The 15,452-nt window shown below is 37.4% G+C and overlaps 1 protein-coding gene across 1 annotated transcript in view; it reads left to right on the top strand.

The window, feature by feature from the left end:
- CRH (corticotropin releasing hormone) overlaps positions 1–15,452 on the top strand; it is a 184,623-nt gene that overhangs the window by 80,828 nt on the left and 88,343 nt on the right. Inside the window, exons 7-8 of the mRNA XM_027575150.1 lie at positions 461–587; positions 1,332–1,630. The gene's annotated coding sequence lies outside the window, so the exon portion shown is untranslated. The remainder of the gene's footprint in view (positions 1–460; positions 588–1,331; positions 1,631–15,452) is intronic.

Raw genomic sequence — 15,452 nt, 5'->3', positions numbered from 1 at the left:
GAAGAGAAAGGCAGAAGGTGCAATATATTCATTTCTTTATTATGGAATGTCCCTGTAGGTTTTTAGTGCCTAAATTTAAAAAAGAAAGAAAGCTATAATTTTTGGGCGTCTGCATATCATGAAACAATTTCAGTTTGGAGTACAATACTGACTCTATCGAGATCAGAGAGATTTCCAGAGTTTATGGAGGCACCTTGTTTTTTTGTTTAGTTGGGGACAGTTTTAATAAGGGTGATGTTAGATTATTTGTGACCATTTTGTTTAAGCAGGAAAAGGATTATGATTAGAAATATGGGTTAGATCCACCTTGAAAACCTTCAGAAAATTATAACTCCAGGCCTTTGGAGGAGAAGTTATTTTTTTCTAACATGGCAGTAAAGACTCAGTAATACCAGCTTCTACGAATGTGGAGTGTTAGAACTGGAAAAAGCCTTAGTGATCCAGCCTCTTCATCCTGTAGATGTGAAAATGAGATCCAGAGCCATGAAAGGACTTACTGAGGATCACTCATCCCAGGCAGTGATTGAGGCATGCTAACAACTCAGGTCTTTTGACTTGTTCACATTTCCTTCCATTATTGATATGTGGTAAGTGAAAGGGCTTGATGGGCTGTAAGATGTTTTACATATGTGAACTACTATCATCCCATCATTTCAGTGTGCTGCCTCTTATCTTGATTTGACCTCCGTGGGCCTGAGTTTACCTATAAAACAGTTGGCCATAGTTGATATCCAAATTCTCTTCTATTCCTAAAATTCCATTATTTCATGGCTCCTTTTTAAGAAAATAGAGATAGTGGTTGGAAGAACCTTGGAATTCACCAAGAACCTCTAGACTTTTTCCTCCTTTGACTCTCCTTCTTCAGTCTCATCTCTTGCCACTTCATGCCTTTCTTGTCCCCTCACCTACCAGCTGAACTAAAAGTGCAGCACCACAACTGTCTCAGGTTCTCTCATTGTCTCAAACCAACTGCCCCTTGATGTGCCCTCGGCTGTCTCTGTCCTGCTAACTCCTGTTTGTTCTTTAAGGCTTGGTTTGAGCATCATCTTCTCAGGAAGTCTTTTCTCATGTCCTCTTATAAGCTTTCCTAGCACACAGTACTTCCTGCTATCACAGTGTTTATCATATTGTATAATAACTGTCTTAGATCTTTCACTCTTTTTCCAGCCTGTGAACTCCTTATCTCTGAATACCAGTGCCTACAGTGTGCCTGGAACATAGGAGAGGCTTAATAATTGTTTGTTTTTAATGATATGTAGATCGATTGCTTATTGGTTTTCTCCAGAAGATGACCAGCAGTTCCACACTGATGCCCATGTCTTGTTTTTCAGCAGACTTTGACTTCTGGGTATTGGATGGTGGGCACAGCCAATTTATGTCTTGAATGGAATAATGAGGGAGTTAAGATTCATTTTCTGTGAGCCACCTCTGAACATCACCCCTGTGAAGTCCTTTGGTGCCATTTTGCTGATGGAAGAAGCTTAAGGTGAATGACTTCTGAACCTTCATCACTGAGGATAACATGAAGCTAGTCACTTGCCATCTCGCCACACCTGAGCATGCCAAACTGCGTTTCATGGAGGGAATTCCAGAAAGACATGTTGCCGACCCAAAGAAGGAATTGCTCCTTGTGAGTTTACAAGATCTAGTGTAGATTAGCAGTCTCTTTAGAGTTCTGGGGAGATAGGTATAAGGCTTCCTCTGCAGCTGGAGGATGGGAAGGGGTTAGCCATTGTCCAGATTCTCAGAGGTTTCTCCCTCTGAGTTCGCTGAGTTGCTTCTTATATGTGTTAAGTCAGGCAGCTGCTGCTAATTGCTGCTGATTACTGTAAGTTGCTGGCAATAGCAAGTGGCTTTCCTAGCAGCAGTAAAGGCAGATCTTAAGAGAGCAGGAGTAGGGATAGAATAGTATAAATGGCACTGAGGTGCCAAAAGACCAGGAAACCTAGAGCTAGGCAGCCCAACAGGCCACTTAGCGGGGAAGCCCAAAGGAAAAGCCCAAGGCCACTAAGGTTATGGAAATGACTCAATTCTGGCAGGAACTGGGATTCTGTTGTATTAATTTTCATGCTAAACAATGAATGGAAGTTGGCCACAAAGCTTGAGGAAAGTTGCTTCTCAACACTTCAGTGTGTCTGAATTCTGGAGGAATCTAGACTAAAATAAGAGATATGATACCAGATGGAAATAAGGAAATTCAGGATTTTGATAACCTGATCAAAATTAATGGAGGGTAAGCACATAACATGAAACATACAAGTAATTCCAGACTGTTGAGATTACTGAATAATTGTTGGCCTTCTCCTCCTCTCTCCAGCCTAGTTGTGAGGGAAGCTTTTCCCCTTCATCTCTGCTTTTCCTTCTTTCTTGGGCTGGAGTGGGAACGTGGACATGGTCAGTCTTTTTTATCATTCATTTATTGAGCTCACTGACTGCACTATAGTAGGCTTTAGGGATATAACATGAAACTAGATGTTTAAAGTATTTTAGTCCTTCTTGCTTTTTCTTTCTTCTTCTTTTTTTTTAAAGATTTTATTTATTTGACAGAGAAAAAGACAGCCAGAGAGGGAACACAAGCAGGGTGAGTGGGCAGAGGCAGAAACAGGCTTCCTGCCGAGCAGGGAGCCTGATGCAGGACTCCATCCCAGGACCCCGGGATCATGACCTGAGCTGAAGGCAGACACTTAACGACTGAGCCACCCAGGCACCCCTCTTTATTCTTCTTAAAGTTTAATCCAGCTATTCACCCTGCTTGGATGCTATTTCCTTTTCTTTGGTTGGGGTGGGATGGTGTGTGTGTGTGTGTGTGTGTGTGTGTGTGTGTGTGTGAGTTCCTGAGACAGGTGGGAGACCAGAGTCCTTTCCTGGTAACTTGGGAGTGAATAACAGACGTGAAAGGAAGGAAGGCTTGGTTTAGGAGTCTTTGGATTGAAAGACGCCTCTGAGGCCTGGTTGGACTTGTTACTCTCAGTCTGAGTGAAGTCATCTCAGACATGCATATTTCATCAGTGGTTGCATCAGTTGGGGCTCTAGCAGAAAGTATATAGCACCCTGAAATGGTCAATTTGAGAGAGTTTAATACATGGACTTTTTTCAGAGATATGGGCAGAGCAAGGGATGTGGATGCACCCAGAGAGTAGCAATGGTAGCGAGTGCATTCTGATTAAAATCTGGCAATTCCATGAAGCTGCTGGTTGGAGAGAATGTAACAGCTGAGGATTCAAGCATCTGACCATTCTGGTGCATCATTCTCTTCTCACTGGAACATCTACAGGTATTAAACCCATTTACAGTTGAAGCATGTTAAAGAATTTGCCCAATACTGCACCTCCAGTAAGTGGGAAAACTGAGATTTGAACTCAGATCTATTAGAGTCTAAATGCCATGTCCTTTCTGATTGTAGCCATTACATTTCTCATCCAAGGTAGGAGGAGATAGGGGGAGGATTGTCCCTTTTGTTATGAAAGCAAAACCTCTTCTAGACATACCTAGCAGACTTCCAGTTATTTCTCACTCGTCAGAATTGTGTTATATGACCCCATTGCTGGGTCCCCTTATGTGCCTTGTCTCCCATCCCTCCAGCTGCAAAGAAGGCTGGAAAAGCAAGTGCTTGGCTTTTTCATCCATATAGTGGAAAGTGACAAGAGAGTAGGAGTTGGGAATGATTCTTCAGTCAACTAGCTAGTGGCTGACTTCTTTTTTTCTACAATTATTATGGCACATTCTTTTTTTAGATAACTTTATACATTCTATCTGGTTTTGGTCAATTAATGCAAGACTCTTCACTTTCTGGGTATTTAAGGTGATAACATATTTCTGATCTAGTGTATTGTATTGTATTGATTTTACATTTTAACTCTGAATACATTTTTATTTTTCCTGTCTCTGGGTTTATGAGAGATACTTCACAGGAAATCTTGTGGGTGCTAACAATAATGCCTATGGTACCAGGATTAGAGATCAAGAGTGGGAAGCCATGAACAGACTTCCTGGTACATAGCAGCTATTGGGGAAAGGGTGACTATTATCATTTTTCATCATTTCTACCTTCAGATGGGACTTGGGTGATTGAGGAAGATCTTGGAAGGAAATGGCAAATGGTGTTGACAAATGGGGCTTGGATGTGTGAATCCTGGTATAAGACATCAGGATGATGCATTCTTGGCCAAGTGTAGAAAATGGATGGAGGGGCAGGATGCATTTGTTCACAAGCTGGCTAGCAGATATAGAGTACTTTAAACTGAATAGGGCCAGAGAAGGAGAAAAAACCACAGCCAGATAATACAGGCAAATCAGTTCTACAGAGAATAAGACTTGAGAGTTAAAAAAGAGGGTAAAATGATTGGAAATGGTGTAATTCACATGAGAGATGATTGAAGAGTGAACTGGAGATTGTAATACTCTCTGCATTGTCCTCTCATTGGACTGATCTCATTGTGTTAGTCATATTTACATTTACTTTGCTTTGTCACATAATCTGAGATAAGACAAGCACCACTGTAATTTTCCCAAAGGGAACAGAGGTAGATTCCAGACCTAGAGATGGCATTAAGTTGATAGCTTAGGTGAAAAAGATGTTTTAGGGCTCCTGTGTGAAGGGGTCTGTGGAAAATTTTATTACAAAATTATCACTTATATAGCATATACTATGTGCTGGGCACTATTCTGAGTCCTTAGATTATTTAATTTAATCTACACAATGGCCATATATAGTAGATACCATTATCATTCCAGTTTTACAGTTGATGAAACTGAAGGATGGGGAGAATAAGTGACTTGACTGGAGCCACATAGCTCATAGTGGTTAAAACCAGCTAGTCAGCTCTGGAAGCTATGCTAGATTTCCCATATCAGTGAAGATAAGTTATGTTCACTTAAATGAATTTCTTTCTTTCATAAGGTTACTAGTCTGGCAGTTAGGGGCAATGTGGTTGTAATGTGCACTTGCTTTTGAAATATTTAATTCTATTATAGAAGATGATAAATTTGTAAAAAAATAAGTGAAACATTTAAGTTATGTTATATATAGACAAACAGTAAGTAGAACATGCATGGGTCAAACATAGGTGGGAAGGAATGACAGAATCAAAAGATATCTAATATTCATGAGGTCCTGGGAACCAAATATTCATTATACACTAAATATATATGGGATCTATGAGATGCTAAATATAAAAAAGGCACAAAGTATTCAGGTCACCAAATGAACATGTAATATTCATAAGACCCTATTTATAGCAGCCATTCTGGCCCCACGTGTCCTCTGCCCAAGAAATACAAATAAACCCAGGGCTGTTAATCAGCTAACTGTTGAGTTATAGTGATGGCCAGAGGTACTTATACCTACATCTCTCCAACAAAGCTAATGTGTGGGCCCAGGGCACCTTACGTCCATGAGCACTCTTGCTAAAATCTCAGTTTTGGTCGTTGTAAGAAAGGGGTGTGTGGGGGGGGGAGAGAGAGAGAGAGATTGACATGGAGAGAGAGATTGAATGAGAGAGAGAGAGAGTGAGAGAAGACAAATGAATGCTGCTAACCCAGAATTCAAGCAGTGAGGTCCTTCCAGTCTGTCTGTAACCCTATCTAAATGTATTAACTTTATGGTCTCTTTCCCCCTCTTTCCCCTTCTTTCTCCTTGTGTGTTATAAGTGGATTTTTAGCAAACCATTCCATGACTTCCTGGTAGTACTTTTGGCATTTTGGTAGCCTAAAATGGCATCAAGATAATTTCCCACAGGACCATGGTATACATTGGCTATCAGGACCTCAGCAGGACCCCTGACAATTGTGCATGAGATCCTTGTAGGCAAATATAAGCTGGAAGGTATTATGAACACAGAGACTCCTGCTTGTTATTGAGGCAGTATTTGGGAACTAGTGTCCCAGGAAGCAGGTGATACTCCATCTCTCTGGTCTGCTCTGGTGATTAGCTAAAGACACAGAAGATAAGCTAATCAAACTTAAATACATGGTATTGAAAGGTTTTCATGTTGGAGAGAGGTTTCATCATGAGTTGAGCTGTGGGAAATCAATTCCATTTTGGACCCAATATGGGTTGCGAGGGGGAGGAGAAGTATGGGGACTGGCCATGGAATAGAACAAGGTGCCATTGAGTCCATAGAACTCTGAGTGGGGTGAGGTGGGGAAGAATGAGAACAGGGCTCAGCCCCAAGAGGTATGTATGGCAAGAGGGAGGTAAGAAAACAAGTCCCAGATGAGGGGTTCCACAGAGCAGGTGAACAAAACCCAGGGTACGCTTAATATAGGGAAATCAGTGGTTTCCCTGGGGAATATGAAAGTAGCTGCTAACCCCCAGCATATTGGGGACCAGATCTCAACAGATCTCTCCAGTATCGAGGGTCTGCTATGCATGTGATAAGCCAGCCTGGCTCACTACATACTAATGATAGGTGTAGGGAGGGTGGATACCCCAAGCATGTTCCAGCAATCATCTTGTTTCTGCCTTCACACTGTCACAAATCAGTTCCTATCCTGATTCCTTCAAGCTCTGAGTCATTGTGATGTGAACCTTTGGGCTGAGACTTTGAAACCTGGCTTTTTCTAAAGAAGTAGTTTTCAAAAATTTTTTACCTTGATCCACAGTAATAAATACATTTCACATCACAATCCAGCATACATACATTAACATATACATATATATGAAACAGAAACAAGAGTCTCATGAAACTTACCCTTATCACATTTGCTGAACTATAATAGAGTCCATTCCATTTCACTTAAAAAGTGCTAATCACAGCACAGTAAATTGATGTGCATTCCACTAATGGGCTGTGACTCAGTTGGGAAGAAATAGTGTTAAAGGATTTAGGCTTGACTTCTGCTCTTTGTGCTGTCAGGGCCCTGTGCTCCCTCGGGTTGCGGCCCCTGACTTGCCTCATCCCATGGAACCCAATCCCTGACACCAACGAAATGCCTCAATTTCTTCCTCACAGATGGACCAGAGATGAATGGGCATTTACTAGGGAACCCAAACACTTATGATCCAAATAATTTGCATATATTTCTTCATGTAATTTTTGTAATCATCTTATCCATTTGATTATTTTAATATTCCTTTCACAATGAGGAAAATGAGAGACACTGTGTGAATCACCAGTAGTTACAAAGGTAATAAATGGGATCACTGGGACTTGAACCCATGACTGTTAGACTATAGCTTTACAAGGTGCCTCTTCTTTGTGCCAGTGAGACTCCTACCCACTAATCTCACCTATAGAGCAACTCTGGAGTTTGAATTCCTTTTCCATTTTCCCTCCTGGATCTCAAACCCTCTCTTTGCTATATACACCACTGGAGTAACTCAAGAGTGAAGATTTTATGTAGCAACTTTTTTTGTCTTGTACACATATGTTTGGTGACTGTCCTCAGTCCCATGGGTAACAGTATATATAACCTTGTCTTATCCTGACAAGTATTTCCTAAGCAACATTTTGACTGATGTAAAAGCTGGTGTCACAGAAGAGCTGTCTATTATGTTGTCTCCAATGACATATGTCAGTCTTCCTCCTTAATTAGGAACAGGATGTATGTATGATTTATATCCTCAAGCTATGCCTCTATAACAGGTGAAGTCTCAGTTGTTAGTAATTGACATATCCTTTCTAAAGCCTAAAGTACAACAGAATATGAATGACAATATGGCAGACACACCAGGTTCTGGTAAAATTCCTTATTATCCTATAGCTTCTTTATGTATGAAATAAATGTGCCAGTACATGGCATATGGAGAGATCTAGGATAGTAGAATTTTTTAAAATTATTATGTTCAATTAGCCAACATATAGTACATCATCAGTTTTTGATGTAGTATTCAACGATTCATTAGTTGCGTTTAACACCCAGTGCTCATCACAACATGTGCCCTCCGTAATACCCATCACTCTGTTACACATCCCCCCAAACCTCCTCCCTTCTGTAACTCTGAGTTTGTTTCCCAGAGTCCAGAGTCTCCATTTCCATCCATGTCGATGCAAATGGTAGGTATTCATCCTTTCTGATGACTGAGTAATATTCCACTGTATGTATGAACCACATGTTCTTTATAGGATAGTAGAATTTTAAAGCTTTAGTGATTTGTGTTCAAATTTGGGCTCAGTGTCTTTTTGCTTGAAGGATATTTTCAAATATGTTGGGGGTGATTTTATTGCTGAAGAGGACATGAATAAGTAGAAAAGATCCTAGAATCATTTCAAAAGAATGGAAGCTTGGTCACAGAAAAATACAACATTTTTTTCTCATTATAAAATGAATACACATTTATTGTAGACAATTTTGGAACAAAAATAAAATAATGTATTACCCAGAGTTGAAATAAATGTGCCAGTATATTTATTTCACTCCAATCTTCTTTTCAACCTACCTCAAATAAACATATGTATGCATATGTTTACAAAATTGGGGTCAAACTCATTATTATACTGAAATATAGATCTGTATCTCTGCTTTTTAAAACAATTATCATTGTATAAAGAATTTTCTCCTATGCCACTATATATTCTTTGGAAATAAATATTTTAAAATTTATTTATTCCTTTCTTGGACATTCTGGCTTGTTTTTAGGATACTTTTAGTATAGTCAATTATTGCTATGCTTTAATATGCAAAATTGTGAAATCCTTACATACAGGAGAGGCAATATGAAAAATTTGAAATCAGATATTAAAAACATAAACAGTTCATGTAAAAGCAGTGTTAACATTAACATTGCCTGCTTCCAGTGATTTGGCTTATGAGGGCTTGTCAGGTATGCTGTTTTGTTTTATTTTTTGACAGTGTAGGTATTTGTTTATTCTACATATATTTGACTTTATATAGCACACTTCCTCCAAACCCCTTCTTTCTGTTCTCTGTTTGGAATGCTACTACCTATGTCCCCTCAGTGATTGATGTTAGCTGATGGTGCTCATCAATTAAATTATTCGTGTCGACTTCAGAAAAAACACTGTTCATTAACTGACATTCGTTGAGTAATAGATTTCTCTCTAAATGTCATGTTTCCATAATAAGATGTTTCAGTAAGACATAAAATGTTTCAATAAGTTACTATTTTAAAAAAGGTTATTTCAGAAAAAGGGAATTTGAAAGAAAACCCCCCTACCTTTACCTATACTATATTACCATTCACCTCATAACTCAATGAAGCAAAAACAATAGGAAGTCACCCTGGCCTGGGTTTGATCTTTGGAATGCATGGAGACTCCTGCTCTGGACCCTAGGACCACCTGTGGTGGCTGCCCTTTAATTGTTCACTGTGACTGGAGATTTTGGTGGTTCTGTTTCCAATTAATATTCCCCATAGAGATCTGATTTTCTTTGTGTTGTGCTAACTATTAAACTAACTGTAGCATAGTGATTTGCAAACCATGTTCCTCAAAGCACAAAGGCAGAGATCTCCCAACTTACCACAATGTTGTTAAATATGCTGGTTCTGGACCTTAATTCTAGAGAGTCTGACTCAGTGAGTCTGGTGTGGGGTCCACAATTTGAGAACTACCCTCTTGGGGAGGGGACTGGGTAATGGTAGGCAGATGGGTGGACTTTAGCAACCCCTCCCTATTTTCTACTAGAATCCAAGTTTTTGAAAAAAGTCTGAAAATAGACTTTGTAAAGAATGCTGTATTTTTCCCACCCTAATATGACTTTCAGAAGCTTGTAGAGACTTTCAGAAGCTTATAAGAGGTGACTGTAACACAGAGTGGTTACTAGCTGTTCCACTTCTGGAAAAACTGTAAAATGCTTTGTACACTACTTCTTCCTTCCCCTTGTCCTTTACTGCTCAGCGGTTGAATTCTCTGTGATGTGTAGGGGGATGCTAGTGGGTATTTTCATGAAAAGATTGATTGATATATTTTAGAGACACTCTCCCACTCTTGCATGAAAGGGTATAAGAAACTAGGAAGCCTGCCTTCCCTCACATATGGAGTTGGTGCCTGAGACTTAAATACAATAAAGTCTTGTGTTCCTACAATTTAGAAGATTCTGGTCACTTGAGGCTGATTGAGAGATTAACTGAATTTTGCCTCTAGAATTCATGTTTTTCTTGAAAAAAGTTATACAAGGTATGGTTAGAGCATTTAAGAAGACAGAGACTGGGACATCATCTAGTTAAGAAAACAGATTGCTTTCTTACTATCTGGTAATAGATGCTAGTATTTGTGGCAGAATTTAATCTGAAAACTGCTCTATCTATAACCTGCCACAAATCACAGCATTTATTAACAAGCTGATACAAATGTAATTTTATATGAGAACATTTATAGTAACTGGGCACCTGGGTGGCTCAGTCAGTTTAGTGTCTGACTCTTGATTTTTGGCTCAGGTTATGATCTCAAGGTTGTGGGATTGGGCCCTGTGTCAGGCCCCACGCTCAGCAGGGAATCAGCTTGAAGATTCTCTTTCTCTCCCTCTGCTCCCCCCCCACCCTCACTCTCTCTCTAAAATAAATAAATCTTAAGAAAAAGAACATTCATAATATCAAGTTGATAATTGAACAATCTTTTGAATTATAAAATGAATCAGTTCACATTTCACATTATAAGAAAAGTTCTCTTTGCCTTAAAGAAAAACCCAGCTTTCTGGTAATAATAATCAGAATAAATACCAGTTCAATTTAAATTTTATGATAACATTTATCTTACAATAAATATATTTATCTGATAATGAATATGTTTATATGACAATGTAATGGCTAGCTGGTGCTTTCTTCATTTGTTTTTTCTTTATTAAATAGCTAAGGAAGAAGCACTTACACTACTGGGAAGATGGAATAGAATACTTTTTCCTATTTCTTTGGATAAGTATAACCCAAACCCTGGACAGTATATATAAAACACACATAAGAAGATTATGAAAGGTGGAAAGAATAAGGCAGAAGACCGAGGAACCTTAAGACTCAAGGAACAACATAATGGTAAATTCCCTGTGTTTTCTTTTTGTCTCATAAATCTGAGACTTGGGGCTTGATAAGCCAGTAATCTGAAAGCACCAAGTGCAAAGAAAGTGCCAACACGAGCCTGCTCTCTGTAGCCAAAGGACTAAAAAAGAGGCAGCTTAGGAAGACAGAAAACTATTATTTGTTTATTTATTTTTATTTTTATTTTTTAAGACAGAAGACATTTTTTTTTTACACCTCCCCCACTCCAGCCCAATCTCAAGACAGAAAACTTTAAGATAATAATTGCTCTACTCTAGTCAAATACCACAGGAAAACCATGGCCCTACCTTAACCCACATTGGAAAAGACTCCCACCTTCTCCATATTGTAATAAGGAAACCCCTCTGCTAGAGTGCTGTTGGAGGAGACCTAGTAGAGAGTTAGGACTTTCATCACTCCTCAGTGGTAATGAGACCACCTCCCTGCCCCCATGGTATCAGTGGAGGTGTAAGTTATCTATATATAATGTAGTACCTTGAGCAACCACTAAAATACTCTACAAAGAGGTACCTTAAAAAGTAACATAGATAAGTCTAATGGATTTTTAAAAAATGTTTAAGTAACAGTAAAAAATGTTTAAGACAAGCCAAAGAAAACAAATGGAAAACTGGAAGAACAAAGAGAAACAAAAGATATAATGGCATCCTTAAGCCATAACATATCAATAATTACGTTAAATGTCAAAGGTTTAAATATACCAACTATAAGATAGAGATTGACAGTATATTAAAAAATATGGCCCAACTATATGATGTCTATAAGAAACTCACTTCAAATATAACAATATAGAAAGATTGAAAGTAAAAAGATGGAAAAAGATGAAAAATGCAGACATTAACCAAAATAAATCAGGAGTGGCTTTATAATATCATATAAAGTAGATTGCAAAGCAAAGAAAATTAGAATAAGAAAGGGACATTATATAATTACAGAGGATCAGTCTACTAAAAAGAGATAGTAATCCTAAAGGGGGTATGTACTTGACAGTAGAGCTGCAAAATATGTGAAGCAAAAACTGATAGAACTGTAAGGAGAAATTGAAAAATCCACAATTATGGTTGGAGATTTCAGTATTCCTCTAGCAACATTGATGGAACAACTAAACAGAAAATTAGCTAGAATATAGAATTCAACAACATCATCAGCCAACAAAATTTAATTGACATTTATAGAAAGCTTTGGCCAGCCACAGCAGTGTATACATTCTTTCTAAGTGTTTATGGAACATATACCAAAATAGAACATATTTTAGGCCATAAAACAAACCTCAACAAATTTAAGAGAATAGAAGTCATCATTATGTGCTCTCTGGCCACGATGGGATTATTTGGAAATCACTAGCAGAGGAATAACAGGAAAATTTCTAAGCATGTGGAAATTAAGCAGTACAATTCTAAGTAATCCATGGGTCAAAGATTATAATGAAGTAAAAAGTAATTGAACTGATGAAAATGAATATAGAACATATTAAAATTTGTGGGGTCATAGCTAAAGCAGTACTTAAGGGAAATTTATGGCACTTAGTGCTTTCATTAGAAAAGAGGAAAAGTCTCAAATCAACAAGTTCTCACCTCAAGAATTTAGAAAAAGAAGAGCAAAATAAGTTCAAAGAAAGCATAGAGAGGGAATAATAAAGATAAAAACACATCAATGAAATTAAAAACAAAAGTAGAGAAAACTAATGGAACAAAAAGTTGATTCATTGAGAAGATCAATAAAATTGACAAACGTCCAGCAAGATTAACAAAGAAAAAAAACAGAGAAGATGCAAATTACCAAGAGCAGGAATGAAACAAGGAATATTATTAAAGGTCCTGTAAATATTAAAAGGATAATATGGGAATATTAATAGCAAATCCACATACATACACTTGACAATTTAGATGGAATAGACCAATTCCTTGAAAAACACAGGCTACCACAACTCACCCAATATGAAATAGACAATTTGAAGATCCTTATAACTATTCAAGAATTTGAATTCATAAGTTATAACCTCCTAAAATAAATCTCCAGAGCCAGAAGTTTCCACCAGAGAATACTAACAAATGTTTAAAGAAGTATTAATGCCAGTTCTACAAATCTCTTCAAAATAGAAGAGAAGGGAACCCTTCCAATTTATTTTGTGAAGCCAGTATACCTCGATACTAAAGCCAAAGATAGTACAAAAAATGAAAAGAAAACTATAGATCTAGTTCCACAATGAATGTAGACACAAAGGTCTTAATAAAATGTTGGTAAGTAGAATTTGGTATTCTATAAAAAAAATTATACACCATGGCCAGTGGGTTTATTCCAGTTATGCAAGGCTAGTTTAACATTTGAAAATTGTACAGTGTAATCCACCATATAAACAAGCTAATGAAGAAAAATCACATGATCATATCAATAGATGCAAATTTTAAAAAAATCAACATTTCTTATTTAAAGAGCGTTCTCAGAAAAACAGGACTAGTGGGGAATTTCCTCAGCTTGATAAAATGAATCTACAAAATCCTGAAACCGACATCAAACTTAATAGTGAAAGACTGTATGTTTTCCCCCTAAAAGTGGGAAGAAGGCAAAAGTATCAGCTCTCACCACTCTTCTTTAGCATAGTGCTGTAAATTCTTGCCAGTGCAAAAAGCAAGAAAAGGAAATAAAAGGCATACATATTAGAAATGAAGAAATATATCTCTAAATGTAGATGACATAATTGTCTGTGTAGAAAATCCTGAAAAATCTACCAAAAAGTACCCCTCCAGAAGACAAAACTCAACCCCTATAATAATTAAGTGAATCCAGCACAAAAATGAATTTCCTATATACTAGTAATGAACATGTGGACACTGAGATTAAAAGTGCAGTACCATTGACATTTATATGACACAAATAAAAGAGATATGGGTATAAATCTAACAAAACATAAATAAAACTTGTATTATACAAACTACAAAATACTGCTAAAATAATCAAAGATCTAAATAAATAGACATATATTCATGGTTTGGAAGACTCAGCATAGCAAGGATGTCAATTCTCTCCAAATAGAATGTGCATGTTTAATGCAATTCCTATCAAAATCTGAGCAAGATTTTTATAGATGTAGACAAGATTATTTTAAAATCTATATGGAAAGGCAAAGGAACTGGAATTATTAAACAATTTTTAAACAGAGGAATAAAGTGGGAGGAATCTATCCAGTTTCAAAACTAATTATAAAGCAACACTAATCAAGATTGTTTGGTATTCATAGAGAGTTAGACACATAGATCAATGAAATGAAATAGAGAACTCAGAAATAGACCTACACAGATTTGCCCAACTAATTTTGACCAAAGTACAGAAGGGATTAAATACAGGAAGGATAACTTTTTTAACAAATGGTCCTGGAGAAGTTGGACATGCCGAAGAAAAGGAATCTTGCCTAAACCTCATGTCTTATACAAAATTTTTAAAATTTTTTAAAAAGATTTTATTTATTTATTTGAGACAGTGAGAATGAGAGAGAGAGAGAGAGAGAGAGCACATGAGAAGGGGGAGGGTCAGAGGGAGTAGCAGACTCCCCGCCAAGCAGGGAGCCCAATGTGGGGCTCGAGGTGGGGCTTGATATGGGGCCTGATCCCTGGACTCTGGGATCATGACCTGAGCTAAAGGCAGTCACTTAACCAACTAAGCCACCCAGGTGCCCCTACAAAATTTAACTCAAAATAGATCTTGGACTTAAATATAAAATGCAGAATTACAGAACTTTTAGAAAAAATAAATGAGAAAATTCAGTTTGAGATCTGGGACTAGGCAAAGAGTTCTTAGGTTATACACCAAAAGAACATCCATAAAAGGAAACTTGATAAATTGGACTTGGCCAAAGTTTAAAACTTTTGCTCTTTGAAAAACCTCATTAAGAGTGTAAAAGAAAAGCTACAGACTAGGAGGACATATTTGCAAACCACATATCTGACAACGAACTAGTATCTAAGACCATAAAGAACTCTCAAACTTCAACAGTAAAAGAACAAATAATCCAATTATTAAATAGTCAAAAGACATGAAGAGACATTCCACCAAAGTGGATGTACATAGGGCAAATGAACACACGAAAAGATGTACAATATCATTATCCACTAGGGAAATGCAAAATAGAACTACAATGAGATATTTCTATACACCTATCAGAATGATTAAAAAAATATATGATAATACCAAACACTGACAAGGATACAGAGAAACTGGATCACTGATACATTGCTGTTGAGAATGTAAAAAACCACAACCTTTCTGGAAAACAGTTTGACAGTTTCTACCTATGCAACCATTAAGTTGTTTTTTTGTAGTATCAATAGCTAGCAACAATTAGAACTTCCATAGTGACTGGATCTTTCTTCTGATTCACTGGGTCTTTTTAAAAATAGCAGTCGCTTTCAATGAAGTTATGATAAAACTGTAAGCCTGGGAGCCATCTGCCTTAGATGCCTTTGGGTATCTTTTACATTAATTTTAAGCCATGCTATTGCCATTA

This window comes from Zalophus californianus, chromosome 4 (assembly GCF_009762305.2).
Source record: "Zalophus californianus isolate mZalCal1 chromosome 4, mZalCal1.pri.v2, whole genome shotgun sequence".
NCBI lineage: Eukaryota > Metazoa > Chordata > Mammalia > Carnivora > Otariidae > Zalophus > Zalophus californianus.
The sequence above is the reverse complement of the archived record's forward strand: the minus strand, read 5'-3'. Positions and strand labels throughout refer to the sequence as shown.